We start from the raw sequence: 21,863 nt of genomic DNA, 5'->3' as shown, positions 1-21,863 counted from the left end.
ATGTCCTGGAGGAGCACATCCTGGAGGAGCCCCTTCTGGGCCCTGTGCTGCCTGTTTTATCTGGAGGAACTACGTTCGTTCATTGGTTGAATGTTTCGAGGGCTTTCGAGACACACATGGGGTTACCCTGCCCTACCAGTTCCTGATTGGCTGATCAAGGTGGAGGATGAGTAACCATGCTCTCTGACATGGGACGAGACTCTCCCAAGGAATCTCCCAGACAGTAAGGCGCCAGAGATGACCATTTATTAGGGTGGCTGGAGAATCTCAGCTTTGGGAGTTGTTCCTTATCAGGAAAATCTATCAGCTAGAAAAACACCTTAAATGTGAATCAAATGGAATGGCCTCTCTGTATCCAGCACCACTGAGATGAGGAAGAGAGAGACTGGCAAGGGAGCAGCAAACTTAATTCCTGTATTTTTAATAAGTTGCCGCTACAACAGTTAGTAAGAGGAACTTGCCAAAATCCTTTGAATAAGTCAAATTTGGTTACAAACTTGGCATTCCCAATTTTATCAATACAGTCATTGATATGAGGGATTAGAAATGTATCCATTTAGTTAAACTGTTAACTTTTCTGCAGTTGGTAGACATGTGGTAGCTTCCATCAGGTTTTTGTACAAGAATACATGGAGAACTCTAACTGCTTTTGCTAGGTTCAATTAAGTCATTGTTCTAAAGATCCTACATTTTGTTGTGTAATCATTTGGGGAAAGTTGAGGAATACACTGATAACAAAATTACTTCCTAATAGGGTTAGGCATACATTTGACAAAATGACAGTAGATGTTATAGACTGCAGAGGAAGATGATGACGTTAACAGACTGTACGTTTACATACTGAAATGAGGATTGTATTTTAACATTTGTATATTTGCTTGACTTTTGATGCACATGAACTGAAGGAATGGGCAAACACAGCTGATCCACAAAGCCAGCATCTTAAGATGTTAATGTTTAGAGCCAATTTGTTTAAATAACTAACTAGGTATGGATACTGGTGTGCAAGAGAGGTGGAAAGGCTGTTTCTGTAAGCCAGCACTATAAAATAATTTATCCTCAGTGAGATGCTGCCATCTCATTGTGGACTTCTAACAATGTGTATAGTTCCATCTACACAGTGCCTTTACTTCCACTTCTTGTGGTTATTTTGGAAAAGTTGTTACATGCTCCTTCTGACTATATTACATTTATATAATTTGTAAAAACCTATAATGTTTTAACCATTTCTGAATACTTATGGTTGTTCATTATAACAGTAAAAAAAGCATACTTTTTAGAATTTGATTAATAGGGAATATATTATGGAATCGCGTATCTAAAGAAATTAGTAACGGTATAATTACAGATGCATCCATTCAAAATGCACGGTACAACCCCGTACCATGTGCATTTACCCACAGTTCACTGCTTTGTACCGCAGTATGTGATTTGGCTGGCCAAAATGACCAACAGGGGCACTTGTGGTGCATTGGTTGTTAGTGAAATGATTAAATAATTTGATCTATTCACTGTGCATATTTTAATCTGCTTAGTATTTAATATTTATATGGATTTTTACAACTAAAGGGACATTTTAGTAGCTGAGCATAAAAAGAGGAGCATAATGTGTCTGAAGGTCACAAACGATATTAATTTGAAGTCGACACAGAAGTCGAGATTTAAAACAGGGGGCATGTCCATGGTGCACAGGCGTTCAGGGGGGTGAGTCCGGGGCAAACAATCCAAAACAGGATCCAATGGGAAATCCAAGACGAGGCAAAAAGTCCAAAGCCGGGAGGTCCATCTGAGACGAAGACAAACAGGATTAAAAACCGGAGCGGGATCCGGTGGAGGGTCGGGGGGAAAAAGGGGGAACGGGACCAGACGCTATAGATCCTGGACTCGCTTGGTACGGGAACCAATGCAGAGCCCGGAACAGAGTGAGCATCTGGCTTAAGCAGGGAGGCAGGAACTGGGAGCAGGTGCACAAAATCAACACGGAAGTGAAAGAGCCGGAGCGTCCTTAAGGGGGAGGGACTACAATCGTGACATTGCAACATTTCTCAGACTGCTCCAAAACCCGGAGCAGAATTAAATCCGCTGAACTGACACCACAATTACATATAATACAAATTGCAGTACCGTAATACCTGTTACACAAAGGGCCACTACAAAAATATGCTACATTCCCCTTTAATTACAGCAACGTGAAAGTGAGAAGATGATTTTATTAAACATTTTTAAAGAAAATCAAAAATAAGAAACAATGGCATGTTCCTGCCTAATTTAGACATTGCATGACTTTAAAAGCTTAAACTTTAAATAGGACCTCAATTATATTCACCATTGTATTTCCAGTTACAACAGATACAAAACCTAACATAAATCCAAAACCTTTTAAAACAGAAACTGTTAACTCTACTTCACACCTGCATGTCAAGAACACAGTGTGCTCAGCAGTTCTTTTGTTTGAATTATACTACGAATAAATCCCTGAGGCATATCATCCAAGGTTTTGAAATTTTGATCACCTATGGAGATACCTGACCTAAATTTAAGGTTGCAAAGGAACAAGTAAAGGTTTACACCATACTGAAAAGAGAAGAAAGGAAACACAACATTTTGGCTGTGGAGCCTTCTTCTAATTGAACTAAATTTCAAGGTCTGCTTCTTTAATGGTTTTGTTGTGAAATGTTTTTGCACTTGTTACACTCCGAGATCCTGACTGATCTGACTTTATATTTGCCCCATTAAGCTGAAACAGAAAAGGTAGAAATTCTGTAGTTAATCTTTTTGGAATTCAATTTGTTATATTATTTGTTAATTATTATTATTGTTTTTAATAATTATCATTATATTTTTTATTATAAAACCACCAACATCGACACAGGTGTTGCTGCTGTTCAAAGCCTCTCAGTAATTTAAAATGCACTGAGCTCTGCCACAGGCACCCCTTTTTTAATTTTTAATCTTATTAAGGATATGTTCGCATCGCATTAAAATAGGAATGTTTTCACAAATCTTTTCTAACCACTTTAAGATAAGATAAGATCACTTTCTCAGCCATGTACAATTTCTTGCATTAAAAATGAATTTGTCTTTGAATTTGCTCTCCAGGAGACACACAGGCACACAGATGGGAAGAGAGAAGCCTGGGTTCAGAGAGCAGGATCAGCCATTTATGCAGTACCCCTGGAGCAGCTGGGGTTAAGGCTTTGCTCAGGGGCCCAATGGAGTAGGATTCCTCTGCCGGCCATGGGACTTAAACCTGCAACCTTCCTGCCACAGGTGCAGATCCTTAGCCACAATGCCACCGCTCCTTATCCAGGACAGATAGCAGTCTCACCTACACTATTTGGTTACATTTTGTATGATTCTAACAGACTTCAGAATGCTTCGACTGATGCTTAAAAATGTAACATAATGCATACAGTGTTGAAAGAGCTATTGAGCACAGAACATCTTTCTGCCTGTGAAAAGATTTACATATGTAGTTTATTCTTATCAATGTGAAAACAGGAAATACAGAGGGAGTTTCACAAATGAAAGAGGTCTGGAACACCCTGTCTCAAAAACTAGCGTTTTAATAAGAAAGCGAAGGTTGTGAAAACAGTGACAAATCACCCCGAACAAAACACAATTTCAAAATACAGTTTGAAATTATTATTTTTTATTAATAAATTGATATTTTTAATAAATATCATATATGTTATTATAGTCTTTTCAATACTATAATGAGCCTAAGTATTCATAGAAAAGATTAAAATAGCTACATTTTATAAAGTATATATAGTCAGAATGAGCACATCAAAACCTTTCCAAACTAACCACAGTCTTTGATGTATAAAATGTTTATAAAGAAAGTGGAATACTGTTCTGTATTTTTTTTATTTAAGCTACCACTACCAGCCCTCTACAATTTGTATAATATATTTATATTCCTAAATTAGTAATGTTCATGTCGTTCAGATATGTTATGCTCCTCTTATTTTTATGCTCAGCTACCAAACTTTCCCTTTAGTTGTAAAATTCCATATTTAATAATCTATATTAAGCGGATTTAATCTTACCTAGTACATACATTAAATGAAGCAATCGTTTCACTAACAACTAATGCACCACAAGTGCCACCTGTCGATTATTTTGGCCAGTGAATCATGTACTGTGGTAGCCTGCACATGGAAACCCACGGTATGGGGTTTTACTGTGCATTTTTGAATGGCTACATCTGTAGCTTTGAGGGAATTTTTCCTGTAAGCTGATGAGTTATAGTGGAGTTTATCTTGTGAACTGTCTACTTCATATTAACAAACATTATTTGTTATTAAGGACAGGGGTGTTAACTGTTAATTGCAATGGGCAACTTCTTTGGGTTGCAGGTGTTTTTTCTTTGTAGGACTGTCTGGGACCGGCATGGTGACTGGCTAGCAAATGAGCAAATCGCTGACAGGTTGCTCTGTAACCTGTCAACGATTTGTCAACAAGAGAGCCCAGTAAGTTTAAGGGATACCACTAGATGGCTGAAAAGACAAGGGGTGGAAGCTGCTGAGTTGTTATATTCTGAGAATTTTAGGATCTTGTTTGTTGTCAGGTAGTGGTGTATGTTTTTATTGATCTTATGGGGGATAAGGTTGGAGAGCTGGGCAATTATTTGATTTGTTTTTTTAATTTGTTCATTTATTTCAGTTAGTTGTGGAGAATAATTTTTTGGCATTGCCATTGTTGTTGTTCTACGGGAAAGGGTGTTAGTGATTAAAATGTGTAATTAGAATAAGTATAGATTTTTATGTGCTTCCCAGTGTTCAAACACACTTTTGGTTTCATAATATCACTAATCTTAATTGTTGTTTGTGTTTTTAATTCCAATTCGAGCCAAAACATCATGGCATTAAATAGCTGGAGACTGTTGGTCTGATCTGGCCAGTAGAACTTTTTTACACTCCCATTGTCAGTATTCACACATTTCCTCATTCACACCTGAAGAAGGCTCCACAGCCTCCTTTCCTTTTAACAGGGAACCAACATTTACCTCTATCTTTGCAGCCTACACATGCTGACGTAACTCCCTTTAACTCCCTTTTGCTTGTTCACGTTCATTTGTGTACTAATAATATTATTTTTGTATTAATATGAATATGAAATACTACTACAGATGGCTAAATAATAAAAATAATTTATTAATACATTAATATTGTTAATGATGCTCAGAAACATTTTTATTTTAATCTGTTATCTAAATTTTCCATTAGTTACATGATTCTATATTAATATTCCATATTAATTGGATTTAAAAAAAGCTTTAAAAGTAGTATATTTTTTAAGGCAGCTCATGTTTTCCCTAACATCTACTGCACCACAAGTGCCACCTATTGATCATCTTTGGAGAATGAATCACAACAACGAAGTAAGCCGCGGTACAGTGAAGAAAAAAGCAGCTCCTGTAACACGTTATTCGCTTTTAATACACATTCTGAATTGCTCCATCTGTGACTTAATTATTTTTTAATTGTTACTTCAAAGTGTCTAGACTACATTCTTTAAAGCATCAAAATATGAAATCTATGCAATATACAGTATTATTAAAGAGTGCAAATATAACTTTGTCAGTGTATATATTGACCACAAAAATACATTTACTAAATATTATTTTTAAAATATATAATATGTTGTCACAATTGAGCAATGTTATGTCATTTTCCTCTTATCTTTTCCTGAAGGTTATCAACAAGTGTAGAAAACAAAGTCCATCTCAGCCTGGTTTTGGACTTGAAATCCATGCATGGAATTCCAGCAGGATTACCGGTTATGATAATTATTTTGTGTTTACCTATATACTTTTCTCGAAGGTTTTTAAAGTGACAGACAATCCACCCGCTTCTGTGTTCTCCACTTCCTCCTGGAAAGTGTCATTCTGTGGTGTGACCTCCATGGCAGTCTTGGCATTACTCACCACCTCAGTGAGGTCAACTTCCTCATCAAAGTCATCAAGGTACTCACTAAGATCCACCTCATCATGTGGCACTGAAATGAGTACAAAGAAAACAAGTATTAAGGTAAACTTATACATATAAAACTTAGTTCAATACCATCACTTTCTGACACAATATCAGTACCCACTTGGACTTTGTGACATTATGTTACTATGTTACAATGAAATGTGCTGACTGATCTGGCTTTCTATTTGTCTCATTGAGCTGAAACAGAAAAAAGAAGTAATGCTGTCATTAATCTTTTTAGAATTAAATTTATTATAAAACCTTTTTCATTTTAAAACAAGCTTTCTTGTCTCCTGACATTGCACATATCATATCCACAGATATACCAAAACAGTAGCATACATGGCAATGAGCTGCAGTGTGATCATATACTGGATAAATATAAAGTGTATACAGTATGATACAAAAGAATGAAGAGATAAGACAGACGCCCAGGAAGTGAGATAATAATATCATTGTCTTGTTTTTGTATGTTTTTGCAAACTATGCAGTCTAGTGGCTTGATGTGGGCTTTGTGCTCAAATATATATAAAGATGCTGCCTGTCCTTGGTCAGTAAGATAAGGGGCATGTATTTGGTAAGCTGGCTGTATGCCCAGAATATGAAAAGAACTAACTGTTGTCTAGTCTGCAACTTAGATATAATTTATTAGCAGGTGTTGCTGTTTTATCATTTGTTTAGAATATGTCATAGTAACTCTTTTTTTTTAAGGTATAAAGGACCATCCTCAGCTACTTATTTTTTAAGTCTGGTGGTTGCAAGCCGGACTTCCATATGCATATGAATAAAGAGACTTCTGCTTCACAGACACCTGAACTTTATCATTTGTTTGACATTACAATTTGGCGCTGCGGAGCAGGGTACTCCCAGCTAAGAGAACTCTGACACAGAGGTGAAGAGGAAAAGCTAGGCGGCCGCTTCTAAAAAGAGGTAAGGACTCCTGTTTTCTAAAAAGTCCCTTGTCCTCTCCATGTTGCTGTCGAGGGTTTTTCTGAAGCTGAAGCGAGTCCAAAATAATGAGTTTATGGTGTACGTGGTGGTAGACGTCTGATAAGTGTGCCAGCTGTTTTCCCAGTTGAAATATACTGCATGTGTTTTCCCAGTTAAAAGATACTGGATGCAGTCTCCCAGTTGAAAGATACTGGCAGAGGACGGTGGGGTTGAGATAGAGGAATTGCTGTGGTAAACCCAGTAAACCCAGGACTGATGCACCTGGTATTTGCTGTAGGCTGTGTTCTCTTTAGTTGTTGTGGAGAAGCTGTGATCTCAGGGTGGTAACCTGAGTTGTACGTGTAGTATACTCGGGGTTAGCCGATGAAAAGGAAGTGAATGAAGATACTTACACAGTAATGCAACAAATTTACTTGAGTGGGTTAAAACCTGATGTTGCCAAGAATGTACAACTATGCTTTCCTGATATTACAGAGAGCGGAGACAGATTTGATTTAATAACTCACGGAGCATGTATGCAGAGGTGCGAGCGCTGCAAATGGGAGGTAAAAAGACTCCCAAGGAGGAGAAAAGGGAGCCACCTGTTTGTCGCAATTATAGTACGACTTTAATATTATACCGAGATATAAAAAAAAAAATGAGGACTGGGATAAATCTCCTGATTGGGCATATCCAGATGGGGGGGGGTGTTAACTAGCCCTGGGGGAAAGGAGGACAAAACCCCAAAGATAAAACTACTAATAAGCTGGTGCGCAGTTACTAAAACAAAAATGGCATTTTTTTGAGAAATTGTGAGAAAGAGGCTTGATTTCACATTTAAAGAACATGTCAGAAGCTGTAACGTGAAATAATAGATTTAATCTAGTAAGCCCCTTTGTAGCCTTCCTAAGTTTATCTCAGGATTTAAATATAAGTGAAATAATCTTACAGTGTGCAGTAACTGGGGGATACAAGAGCACAGCTGTCCTGTTTTTAGACTAAAACAGCATAAAGATGTGATATAAAGTTTTCTTACGGGTAACAGAAGGCTACAGGAGAAGAGGGGCAAGGGTTGTGTTTAAAGCAAATACAAGCTGTCACAGTATGCTTGGGAAAAGATGTACAGTTTCAACTACTGATGTGGGTGGGGGACACCCCAGACCTATTGGGCTGGGATGCCCTGCAGCATTTATAAGGAATTTTGTATGAAATAGCATTTATGTGAACTACCTCAATAGAGCTATGTGATATTGTGATTGTTTTACCTAATGAGGTAATCCATAAGGCCAGGCCACTCCAAGTATTAGATCTTCGGACGGAAAAAAGGGTATAAACCAACTACATGATAAAGCCAGGGTGAATTCCTTCTCAGAATGAGCTCACCTGGTGACGAGCTGGCTAAAGGGGGGTAGTGCAGTCTAAAGACAAAATTGCCTTGGCCCCTGCAGCAGAAACCATTTTTAATGTTTTGAAACAAGCTTTCTTGCAGGCACTGGCCCTGGGCTGGATTCCCTCAGACGGATCATCTGTATGTAATCTGTATGTAAGTGAAAGAAATGGGTTGTGAGCTGCTGTGCTGGCGCAGGAGCATGGAGATAGGCATCGTCTAGTGGGTTATTATTCAGGACCCCTCAATGCGGTGGCCAAGGGGCCATGTTTATGTGTTGTGCAGGCTACCTGCCTGGCTGTATAAACTGTGAATAATCTGGTGTAGAACCAGCAGACCGAATGAAAAGGAGGAATAGGGACTTCCTCAACACGGCAGAGACTCCAGTTAAGAATGCTGGGTTTGTCTCTGAATTGTTAGAAGCTTTGCAGCTACTGACTGAAGTAGCTGTGGTAAAGTGTAAATCACATAATAAAGAAATGTTTCCAGTAACTCGAGGGAACAACTTTGCAGATGCAGCTGTCAGGTGTGCAGTCTTGGTAGAGCAGGAGTCTGAGACCTCTGTGAGACCTCTGTTGGTGAAAAGGGGACAACTACAGGACATTCAGGCTGAGGCCTCTAAAGCAGGGAAATGGACATGGTCAGAAAAGAATGTGGGGCTGCATAACGATGGGGTGTGGTGCTGCCAGCACACTGGACGCCCTGCATGCCCTCACAGCCTAATGCCCTTTGAAGCCCGACAAATGCACTCTGTCGGACACCCGGGTGTGAGTCAAATGGTGTGCCGGTTACCTAAAACTGGGTGGGGACCTGGTTTGAAGCAGTAGCCACTTATGTGGTATCTCGATGTGATGCTTATCAAAGGAATTCAACTATAGTTCAGGTGGGGGTGCAACAGCTCAAAAGGCCTGCTCCTGAGGAATCTTTCATGCACTGGCAAATTGACAATTGTAAAGGGAAACCTGGGCTCTTATAATCTGTTTTCCCAGTGGGTTGCTGCCACTGCCTTTGTGTCTACCAAACACTTGATGACAGAGTGGTGGGCACTGCCCTGCCGCTTGTATTATGATCAAGGGACGCACTTCACAGGGAAGGTGTGTCAGGCTGTGGCTGCATTGTTTGGGGTGAGATGGACTGAGATCACCCTCAGTCTGCTGGAACAGTGGAACAAAGGAACAGAACTCTGAAAGATCGACTAAACATCAAACTGAAGGAACACCATGGGTAGAGGTTCTGCTTGCTGTCCTGTGTAGCCTGCGGGCTGGATCAAACAGAACTGTGGAACAGAGCTTGTTTGATATCATCACGGGCCAACCAATGAAACTTCCTGGAGGACCAAATCTGGCTAATGGATTGTTGAATTTGCTAATTCTCTATTGTAGTATCGTAGGTTGTTAATTGAAGCAGTGCATGGTGCTGGTGAACAGGTGCTGGACGCTTGGGGACCTCCAGAAGAGGGAAGACACGACGTGATACCTGGCGAGTGGGTGTGGGTGAGAAAGATATACCCTGCCAGATGTTGCAACCCCGCTGGGGAGGGACCATATCAAGTGCAACTTACTACCAACTCTGCCATCTGAGTGACAGGATAAGATCGCTGGATCTACACGTCACACTGCCACCGAGTCACTGCACCAGAGACTGAGTGAACATTAATTATCATGTTGTTACTGTTCCTTTGATTGTCGAGCTTCCTCAGGGGGGCCGACAGTGTGCCTGTTAAGTATAAGGAGTTTTACTTTGATAAATGGGGATATGGAATCAATACTTTATCAATCAGCCACAAATAATAATCAGAGCTCATGTTGGGTTTGTATTGCGATAAAAGATGCTCATGGGAATAATCCCCTTTGATAGAGGTGATTATTTAGGTTTATTGGCATGGGTAAATAGTTCTGTTTTTAGTCTGAGTGTAACTCAAATGTATTCAAATGGAACGAACCGTATGCTCCCTGCGATTATAACTGTGATTATAGAGAGTGCTATAATCACAGTTCTAGACCATCCTCTATTATGGTGATAAACAGTTGTTTAGGTGAGCGAAGACTACGCAGTACTTGTATTCCAGGCAATTCTGAGCACATTAATGACTTAGCACAACACATTTATGATGAAGAACAATAAAAATATAATTATAATCCAGATGATTGGGGCATTGGTGCGGGGCTACAGTCTGTGCTAGGAACATGGAGAGGGTCTCTGGTTCAATACATATTTGTGGGTCTGGTATTATTCATAATGATCATATTGTTAATATCCTGCTTGAAAAACGTGTGTACTAAAGCTGCTGCTTCTGTGCTAATTGTACGCCATGAAGGGAACACAGAGGCCAACAATGATTTCCTGGAAAGGTTTCTACATCTCTTATCTAGAGGCAGAACATAATTGGTAGAACAATAAGGTTCTAAGGAGGGAATGAAGAATGAAGAGATAAGAGAGACACCCGGGAAGTGAGATAATAATATAAGTTTTTGCAAACTATGCAGTCTAGTGGCTTGACATAGGCTTTGTGCTCAAATATATATAAAGATGCTGCCTGTCCTTGGTCAGTAAGATAAGGAGCATGTATTTGGTAAGCTGGCTGTACGCCCAGAATATGAAAAGAACTAACTGTTGTCTAGTCTGCAACTTAGATATAATTAATTGGCAGGTGTTGCTGTTTTATTATTTGTTTAGAATATGTCATAGTAACTCTTTGTGTTTAAGGTATAAAGGACCATCCTCAGCTACTTATTTTTTAAGTCTGGTGGCTACATTATAGTCAATGAGCGCTTCCTTGTCCATTACAACTATAAGGACAGCAAAAGTCATTAAAACAAATGTCAAAATGTTTCCAAACTATCCATAAATTATGTGTTTAGCTGCCACCATTTCATAAGTTACATTATTCTATATTAGTACATGTATTCTCTATCAAGTGCTATTAAAGCAGTGCTACAACTTTTCTTCACAATAATAAAAGCAAGTACTGTGTTCGTATTAGATTTATCATTTTCTAAGAATACATTATAGCTTTTTCTGAAGTATATAAACTTCATAAGTTATAAAACTTATGTAGTTGAAAAAAGCACATTAAAACTCTTCCAAAATAAACACCGTAAGTTACCAAGTCAAAGCCTTTGATGCAATTTCATTTTTATGAAGAAGGTGGGATACTGTTGTGTACTTTGTTTTCTTATAGTTAGCTACCACTGCCATCTATTGTGTGTACATGAGGTACAGATGCAGCCATTCAAAGTGTGCGGTACAAACACGTACCACAGGCATTTCCCTTAGTCATAACGCGTCATACCGCGGTACGTGATTGGCTGGCAAAAATGATTGACAGGGGCACTCATGGTGCGTTGGTCGGTCTTGGAAAGATTTAATCATTTAATGTCTTTACTGTGCACATTTTAATCCGCTTAGTATTGAATATTTATATGCAATTTTACAACTAAAGGGAATTTTTAGTAGTTGAGCATAAAAAGAAGAGGAGCATAATGCATCTGAAGGTCATAAACGATATTAATTTAGGAACATAAACATTACTGTATGTAAACTGTACTGTATATGGCTGGTCTTGGTAGTTTAAACAAAAAATACACACCAGTCTTCCATTTCTCCCTAAACATTTTAAGCATCACAGTTTTATAAAATGGTCCCCAAATATGCAATTGCTGTATAGAATGAATTTTAATTTAAAAAATGTATTTAACACGAAAATTAAGCTGTTTACGTTCCTCCACCTGAGAATATAGTCCCTCGCAGAAACAAAGCCACAAGTAACTAGCAAAGAGAGGACATTAGCTAGCCAATATGTTAAAGGAATAAATTACTTTTTTTGTTTATTTCTTTGGCACATTCATTTGAACATTTCCATCGATTGTACAAGCACTGAAAAACTGTCCAATCCCTAGTTTGTCAGGCATTTTCTTTTACTATAACAGACATAAAAACTCCCTTGCTTTTAACAGAGCGTTTCATCATTTCTAACAACGAAAATGATTTAAACTGTGCGACACTTATCATTCAATGAGAGCTCAAAATATCACAAGGATCCTCAAGAGCGCAACAAAGACAACAGAAAAAGATATGTGTATCAGATACATGAGAATCCAAGCTTTTTTATCTATGCTTTCTTATCTATGCTAAGAAGTAGTCTTTAAACTTTCTTTATCGCACAGTAAAAAGTCAAAATTCTGGGGTGTGCGTATACCAGAGATTATGGCACGGCTTCAGAAGGGTGTCAGCCAATCAGATTTCAGGACCAGAATTATCTGTTTTATAATCAGGAATATAATATGGAATCATGTATCTAAAGAAATTAATAATGATATTAATTGAAAGATCTAAATATCTAAATATACGTATCTATATAACTGGTAGTATTACCGTATTTCACTTTCTTTGTACACCCGAATTGCAGGTGGATTCTGTTTTTTGTTATGGTCTGTAGCTCAAATCCTGCTTAACTAAAAATTAGTCACAAGAAGAGTATTATTGGACAATGTTGTGAGGCTCTGGAGGAATTTCTCTGTAAACTGAAGAGTTATAGAGGAGACACGTTGTGTATCGCTTCTTTTTACACTTGTAAAAAAAACATTCCGATGTTAATGCGACACGGAAGATATTATTAATAATGTTGCGCTTTCAGGCTTGTGGTGTATTGGTCGTTAGTGAAAAGATTTAATCATTTAATCTCTTTACTGTGCACATTTTAATCCACTTAGTATTGAAAATTTATATGGAATTTTACCACTAAAGGGAAATTTTAGTAGCTGAGCATAAAAAGCAGAGGAGCATAATGCATCTAAGGTCATAAATGATATTAATTTAGGAACATAAACATATTATGTAAACTGCATGTTGCTGGTATTGGTATTTTAAAGAAAAAATACACAACAATATTCCATTTCTCCCTAAACATTTTAAGCATCAATGTCTTACATGTGGTTGACCTTCTGACCATATTACTCTATGTGTGTTGCTGTTTCAGGGGCTGTTACATGACTTACCTTGGTGGTGTGATGGCTTAAATGACTGACTTACAGCATAAGTGTGAGGTCAGGTGTTCAAATCCAGCAATTGCTATGAGTTTTCTTTTAACAAAAACATTTATTTGAAAAACTAAAATAGCAAATATTATGGACACTACAGTATATTGAACTTTTTTATATTTCAAAATAACACAATATATTCATACTGTATGTACTCAGCGGTACTGCAGGTTGAACTGTAGGGCACAAATCCACGTGAGAACGAAAGCCCTACATTAATGTGCATTCGCCTGGCGCTGCGCGGTTTTCATCACTCTCTGCGGGAGTGCTGGCTGAGACGAATTAAACTGGTTTCACAGGTATTTTAAAAGTATAAGGGGGTGAGTCTTCCAGCAGAAGACACCTTCCCCCACGGAAACATGTTTTCTTAGAAAAACAGATTCACAGCGCGAAGCTGTGTCAGTCTTCTGTGTAAATAAAATCGGGTTAAACACCATTGGTGCTGTTTTTAATAAGCTGCTGAGTAAAAGCATGGGAATCTTCCTGCGGTCAGCAGTATTGTGTATATAAAATTAAAAAAACTTGCAGCTTACTCAAAGATTCTAAGATGATCATGAGGAAGTGTGTTGCATGTCTAATGGTCTAACAAAAACTACAGTATGCTTAAGAGTTGTTAAACCGGTTTTTATTTTTCGGCACAGACAATTTTGCCTGCTAGAGCACCACAATTCCCACTCAACCACATCACAGATCACATATCAGTCCCTGTGTATGAGATATTGCTATTTGTTCTTTGATCTGAGCTTTAATAGAGAGCTTATCTCTATTAATATAACTATTGAGTGGTATTAAATGCAACCTTTTTTTGTATAAATGACACTTTTCTAAAATGTTTTTAAAAAATATAAACGATTACTCTAACCTTTCCACGTTTGATCCCATGAGGAAGTAGTATATGCTCCTGCTTTGTTTAACGATGGTATGAAAAATAAATCTAAATAGTGAGAAAGTTTTGCTTAAAGTGAATTAAGGGGCTTAAAATGCAAAGATAATGATTTACATTGCGTTGTCAGATTGTGAACCAATAAATGCATTTTAAAGACCATGAGTTGTGAAAATGTTCACAGCTTGCACATAAAACACATCAGTGAGCTAATTCTCGTTTTTTAAACCTCCATTTTTTCATCGATGTGTAATTACGCACTAGCTGGAATCCGAGGGGATTGCTGTGTACACATGTTGTGATATTTAGATATTTAGAAATAATGCCACCTTGCCGTGGTCCTGGAGGGGATGGCCTGCCAGGCGTTGCTGGATGTACCCAGGGACCAGCAGTACAACCACGCGGCGTTGGCGTCGGCCCTCTGGAGGCGTTTCTCCGAGAGAGGGGAGGCGCCGGGACTGCTGCGGGCAAGATTGGTCCAACGCCGCCGCCTGGCGGGAGAGCCACTGGGTCCGGTCGCCGCAGACGTGGCCTACTCAGCCCGCCAGGGTTACCCTACTCTTCCGGAGGAGGCCCACCGGGAGATAGAGCTCCAGGCATTCCTCCGGGCCCTGGGGCCGACTGAGGTGCAGCGCCATGTGCAGCGCCGGTCTCCTTGGAGCAGGCCCTGGCTCTGGCTGAGCAGGCTGATGCCGTATTCGAAGAGACCGGTGGGCACCAATGGAGGGGTGCTCCCTGCCGGGCAGCGGAGGCGGCGCACAGGGAATCAGATGGGGAGGAGGAGATGGCCAGCGCAGCGATGCCAGGGGAGAGATGACGGCGGGTCATCTGCCACCATTGTGGGGAGAGGGGACACATCGCCCAGGAGTGCCAGGCGCTGGAGCCAAGGGGACTCCGGAGGCTGTCGGGAAATGGGAGCGGGGCGGCCTAAAGGGGGGAAAGCTGCCCTAGAGCGACGCTACCCCCGCTCCGGAAAGCCAGAAGGAGCGCTTCACCCTGCCTGCTGCTGTGGGAAGGGTTGGCCACAGCTGGGGCTTATTTCTTCCATGCCTCATCGAGGGCAGACCCTGCCAGGCCCTCGTCGACACGGTTCAACCATCACCCTGCTGCGGCCTGGTGTCCTGCCAGGCACCGAGGCAGCTGGACCACCAGGATGGGAAACCACCAGCCTGAGCCTGAGGACAGTGACGGGGCAGTACGCAGAGGTCCTCGGCAAGCGGGCGCTCACTGTGCAGTTTGGGGCTGCGAGGGTGAAACACCCCTTCTACCCGCCCCAGTCCGCGAGGACTGTATCCTGGGGTTGGACTGGTTGCAGCAGGTGGGTGGTTGCCTTGACTTGGGCCGGCGAGAGTTGGTGGGGCAGGGGGAACGAATCAGTCTCGCGGTGGGCGGGGCAGGAGGTGTCTGGGACACGTGGGTTGAAGCAGAGGCGGCAGCAGTGGGCGTCGCCGGGGCCTGTCGAAGCCGCGGGTGTCGGGGCGAGTGTGCCAGAGCTGATCTGGGAGTGGACGCGTAGCTGCTGCCCGCCTTGGTGTGCGGAAACGGGCCCAGCACGTCCACCCCCACCCGCTCCATGGACGCCCCCACCTGATGTTTCTGGAGGGGTGCCCGTGAGCGCCTGGGGGGACCCTTCTGGGCCACATAAACAGCTCATGTCCAGCAGAACTGCTCCACATCCCAGTGACAGAGACCCCAGTAGAGGTGGCCCTGGAGTCGCCGCAGGGTTTTCGCGGAGCTGAAGTGCCCCACTCCCGGCTGGCCGTGCACAGTTTGGAGAACAACCCCGCGGAGCAACCGCGGCAACACAAACTGCCACCTGACCTCGCCATTGGCACCTGCCAACCCCGGCGCAGCAGCCCGTCCCTCACCTCCAAGGCCTCCCACAGTGCACAGAGCACCTTCACGGACTTTGGGTGAGGGGCGAGCATATTTCACCGTTGCGCTTGGCCCCCGCATTACCCCCAGCGGCCTCCTCCAGGAGACTAGGGTAATCCTGGTGGGCTAAGTAGGCCACATCTGCGTCGACCGGACCCAGTGGCTCGGCTCTCCCGATAGGTGGCGGTGTTGGGCCAGTCTCGCCCGCAGCAGTCCTGGCGCCTCCCCTCTCCCGCCGAAACGCCTCCAGAGGGTCGACGCCAACGCCGCGTAGTTGTACTGCTGGTCCCTGGGTACATCCAGCAACGCCTGGCAGGCCATCCCCTCCAGGACCACGGCGAGGTGGCATTATTTCTAAATATCTAAATATCACAACATGTGTACACAGCGATCCCCTCAGATTCCAGCTAGTGCGTAATTACGCATCGATGAAAAAACGGAGGTTTAAAAAAGAGTTTAAAATTAGCTCACTGATAGTTTTATGTGCAAGTTGTGAACATTTTCACAACTCATGGTCTTTAAAATGCATTTATTGGTTCACAATCTGACAACGCAATGTAAATCATTATCTTTGCATTCTAAGTCCCTTAATTCACTTTAAGCATAGCTTTCTCACTATTTAGATGTATTTTTCATACCATTGTTAAACAAAGCAGGAGCGTATACTACTTCCTCATGGGATCAAACTTAGAAAGGTTAGAGTATTCATTTTTATTTTTTAAATAAATTTTAGAAAAGTGTCATTTATACAAAAAAGTTGCATTTAAAACCACTCGATAGTTATATTAATAGAGATAAGCTCTCTATTAAAGCTCAGATCAAAGAACAAACAGCAATATCTCATACACTGGGACTGATCTGTGATCTGTGATGTGGTTGAGTGTGAATTGTGACGCTCTAGCAGGCAAAGTTGTCTGTGCCGAAAAATAAAAAAACAGTTTAACAACTCTTAAGCATACTGTAGTTTTTGTTAGACCATTAGACATGCAATACACTTCCTCATGATCATCTTAGAATCTTTGAATAAGCTGCAAGTTTTTTTTAATTTTATATACACAATACTGCTAACCGCAGGAAGATTCCCATGCTTTTACTCAGCAGCTTATTAAAAACAGCACCAATGGTGTTTAAGCCGATTTTATTTACACAGAAGACTGACACAGCTTCGTGCTGTGAATCTGTTTTTCTAAGAAAACATGTTTCCGTGGGGGGAGGTGTCTTTCCCTGGACGACTCGCCCCCTTCTACTTTGAAAATACCTGTGAAACTGGTTTAATTCGTCGCAGCCAGCACTCCTGCAGAGAGTGATGAAAACTGCGCAGCACCAGGCGAATGCACATTAATGTAGGGCTTTCATGCTCATGTGGGTTTGTGCCCTACATTTCAACCTGCGGTACCGCTGTGTACATACAGTACGAATATGTTGTGTTATTTTGAAATATAAAAAAGGTCAATATACTGTAGTGTCCATAAAATTTGCTATTTTAGTTTTTCAAATAAATGTTTTTGTTAAAAGAAAACTCAAAGCAATTGCTGGATTTGAACACCCAACCTCACGCTTGTACTGTAAGTTAATCACTTAAGCCGTCACGCCACCAAGGCAAGTCATATGACATGCCCTGAAACAGCAACACACATAGAGTAATATGGTCAGAAGGTCAACCACATGTAAGACTTTGATGCTTAAAATGTTTAGGGAGAAATGAAATATTGGTGTGTATTTTTTCTTTAAAATACCAATACCAGCAACATACAGTTTACATAATATGTTTATGTTCCTAAATTAATATTGTTTATGACCTTCAGATGCATTATGCTCCTCTGCTTTTTATGCTCAGCTACTAAAATTTCCCTTTTATAATAATAATAATAATTGCTTTAATAATAATTTTCTGGACACTCCACTCAAAGCGCTTTACAGCTAATAGAGACTCCCCTCCACCACCACCAATGTGCAGCATTGATGCAACAGCAGCCATAGTGTGCCAGAACACTCACCACTCATCAGCTATTAGTGGGGAGGAGAGCAGAGTAATGAAGCCAATTCATAGATGGGGATTATTAGGAGGCCATGATTTGTAAGGGCCAATGGGAAATTTGGCCAGGACACTGGAGTTATACCCCTACTCTTTTTTTCGAAAAGCACCCTGGGATTTCTCATGACCCCAGACAGTCAGGACCTCAGTTTTACATCTCATCCAAAGGACAGCACCTGTTTACAGTATAGTGTCCCCATCACTATACTGGGACATTAGGACCCACATGAACCACAGGGTGAGCACCCCCTGCTGGCCCCACTAACACCTCTTACAGCAGCAATCTTAGTTTTTCCCAGGAGGTCTCCCATCCAGGCTCACACCTGCTTAGCTTCAGTGGGTTGCCAGTTGTGAGTTGCAGAGTGATATGGCTGCTGGCTGCTTTAGTGGTAAAATTCCATATAAATATTCAATACATAGCGGATTAAAATGTGCACACTAAAAATATTAAATGATTAAATCTTTTCACTAACGACCAATACACCACAAGCCCAAAAGCGCAACATTATTAATAATATCTTCCGTGTCGCATTAACATTGGAATGTTTTTTTTACAAGTGTAAAAAGAAGCGATACACAACGTGTCTCCTCTATAACTCTTCAGTTTACAGAGAAATTCCTCCAGAGCCTCACAACATTGTCCAATAATACTCTTCTTGTGTCTAATTTTTAGTTTGAGCTACAGACCATAACAAAAAACAGAATCCACCTGTGATTCGGGTGTTAACAAAACGTGTTTACAAAGGAAGTGAAATACAGTAATACTTACAGTTATATAGATACATAGATTTAGATATTTAGATCCTTCAATTAATATCATTATTAATTTCTTTAGATACATGATTCCATATTATATTCCCGATTATAAAATAATTCTGGTCCTGAAATCTGATTGGCTGACACCCTTCTGAAGCCGTGCCATAATCTCTGGTATACGTACACCCCAGAATTTTGACTTTTTACTGTGTGATAAAGAAAGTTTAAAGACTACTTCTTAGCGTAGATAAGAAAGCGTAGATAAAAAAGCTTGGATTCTCATGTATCTGATACACATATCTTTTTCTGTTGTCTTTATTGCGCTCTTGAGGATCCTTGTGATATTTTGAGCTCTCGTTGAATGATAAGTGTTGCACAGTTTAAATCATTTTCGTTGTTAGAAATGATGAAACGCTCTGTTAAAAGCAAGGGAATTTTTATGTCTGTTATAGTGAAAGAAAATGCCTGACGAACTAGGGATTGGACAGTTTTTCAGTGCTTGTACAATCGATGGAAATGTTCAAATAAATGTGCTAAAGAAATAAACAAAAAAAGTAATTTATTCCTTTATCATATTGACTAGCTAATGTCCTGTCCTTGTTAGTTAGATCAACGAAATGGTGTGGTGTTACTTTTTGTCAATGAAAAAATAAAGTATTTTCGTTTAAAATGACGGATACAAAGAATGTGGACCAGCGTAATACTTTGAGTTTACAGCTTGTCCAAGGTCATTCATTATTAATACTATTAGTAATATCTTCGGTAAAGGCTTTGATTCATAAAATATTTCTGCATAATTAAGGTAGGTTGTGTACTTTTACCCATCTGAGCAATCTTGCTTTCAGAAAATATACCAACTTTTTAATGAATGATGATTAGCATGCTGTAATACACAGTTTAAATTTAAAAGCTCAAATGCTGTTCATGAGAGGTTAAGCTTTATTGGCTTTTACAAGGTGATTCCGGATACTATTAACATAATCTCATTTGCATATGGTAATTTCCGGTATAACGCCAAATGACACGTTGTATATGCGTCGTACCGCGTCGTACCACGTTTTGATGTGACACACCCACCGCGTTTTACCATGGTGTACCATTTTGAATGGCTGCATCTGTATATATTACATATGAGACTTTATGGCTACTACAGTGCAGTATGTGTGAAATCTATTTTTAATGATCAAAATTTAAAATTAGACTTTCCTGATCAATCATTGCTGAAATCGGCATTAAAACGAAATATATCTTAGTGTAGATGCATAATTTAATAATAATTTTGTTTTGTGAAATAGCCCTGCTTTCCTTCTTTACTTAATTCAATATTTAACATACTGTAAAACACAGTTTAAAATTAATAAAATTATAAACAGTATACAACTTAAATTGTAATATTGGAAAGAGAATGTCTCAAGGGGCTCAGCATTGATTGGGAATTGAAAACAGGTGTTTTCCGGTGATAGCCGTAATGCTTCCACATGCCACATTAAGCACTCACTGTTCCACCTGGCCATTTTACAAAGTAATGCAGTACCACTAAAGAATATTTTTTAAAAAGGAAAGTGTGCAGCGGTATCTTGAGGTATGAGCAGTGCAATGTACTGCATCATCCGGTGTGTATTCTGAATGGCTGGATCTGTATTGGTAATCATTAGGTAATCTTTGATAACACTGATAGATATAAAGGGCAATTATCATTTGTTATGTGGTAGTTATCATTCAATTAGTTTGATGAACATGGACAGTAAGATTCTGGTAAAGACACTGGTAACCCCATTTTGTAAATTTCTACCAAACAGGTTATAAGCAAAATAGGATATTTTTCAGACAAGAAAATTCCTTAACCTGATACAATGTGGTACGTTTTCAAAGTCACTAACCACAGTGTGTACAGTTGTTGCAAAGAATGATTTAAACAGAACGGAATGGAGTTACTTGCACTGGAATGCACTGGAATTGTGGTCCTAATGTTACTCAAAGGAAAACCGGATCATTAATTCACCTTTTCTGTAAATGCCACTATATAAGGTACTTTTGGACAGCTCATGCATCACTTGAACATCTGAATATATCAATCCCATTAACAGTTATTACTTGTTTTCTGGGGGATCTATGTAAGTTTAAAATCTAAGTTTAACTAAATTTTAAATTTCAGTTCAGCATGAGACCATATCTTTATATTGTCACTAAAAGAGCTATCATATGGAAATAACTGGATAATACTTGGCCACCCCACATGGAATGAGTAAATGAAGTTGTTATACAAATCCAATACACACCAGTATTCCACTTTCTTCCTAAGCACTTTAAGCAAGTCTTTCATTTGGTTACATACTGGGGTTATTTGGAAAAGTTTTTATGTGCTCCTTCTGACTATAATAAGTTTATATACTTCATAAAAAGTTAGAATGTTTTAACCTTTTCTATTAATATTTACGCATACCTTTTAGAACTTGATTAATAGGGAATATAATATGGAATCGCGTATCCAAAGAAAATAATACCAATATTAATTTAAGGATCTAAATATATGTATTTATATGCCTGGTAGTATTACTGTAATCCACTTTTTTTATAAACATGTTTTATTTTTAATTTGACTAATTCATGCATGATGAATTGTGAGAGAGTGATAGATGGAGACAAGATGGAGGTTCTTGTCAAAACTACATACCCCAGAATGCAGTGGGAAATAATGTGCCAACCTCAGTCACCTAACCAACTGATACACTGCATCAGAGAGAATGACTGAAGGATTAGCCCACTAAGAGCAAGTGTTTTTACACAACCTGGGGGGAGGTTTCGCTGACAGACAAAATTGATTAAAACTCATTCAAAGGGGGTCTTGTGTTAACACAAACTCTGCTTAACAGACCCGCTTGTAAGAGCAAGGTGACTTTTTGCTATCTAAACCATTTTTTACAGCTTTTAAAGTCGCACAATGTTTGAGTTAGACAGGATCACATCATTATATCTATTT

The sequence above is a fragment of the Atractosteus spatula genome, chromosome 9 (assembly GCF_055471065.1).
Source record: "Atractosteus spatula isolate fAtrSpa1 chromosome 9, fAtrSpa1.hap1, whole genome shotgun sequence".
Classification (NCBI taxonomy): domain Eukaryota; kingdom Metazoa; phylum Chordata; class Actinopteri; order Semionotiformes; family Lepisosteidae; genus Atractosteus; species Atractosteus spatula.
Note: the sequence above shows the minus strand (reverse complement) of the source record.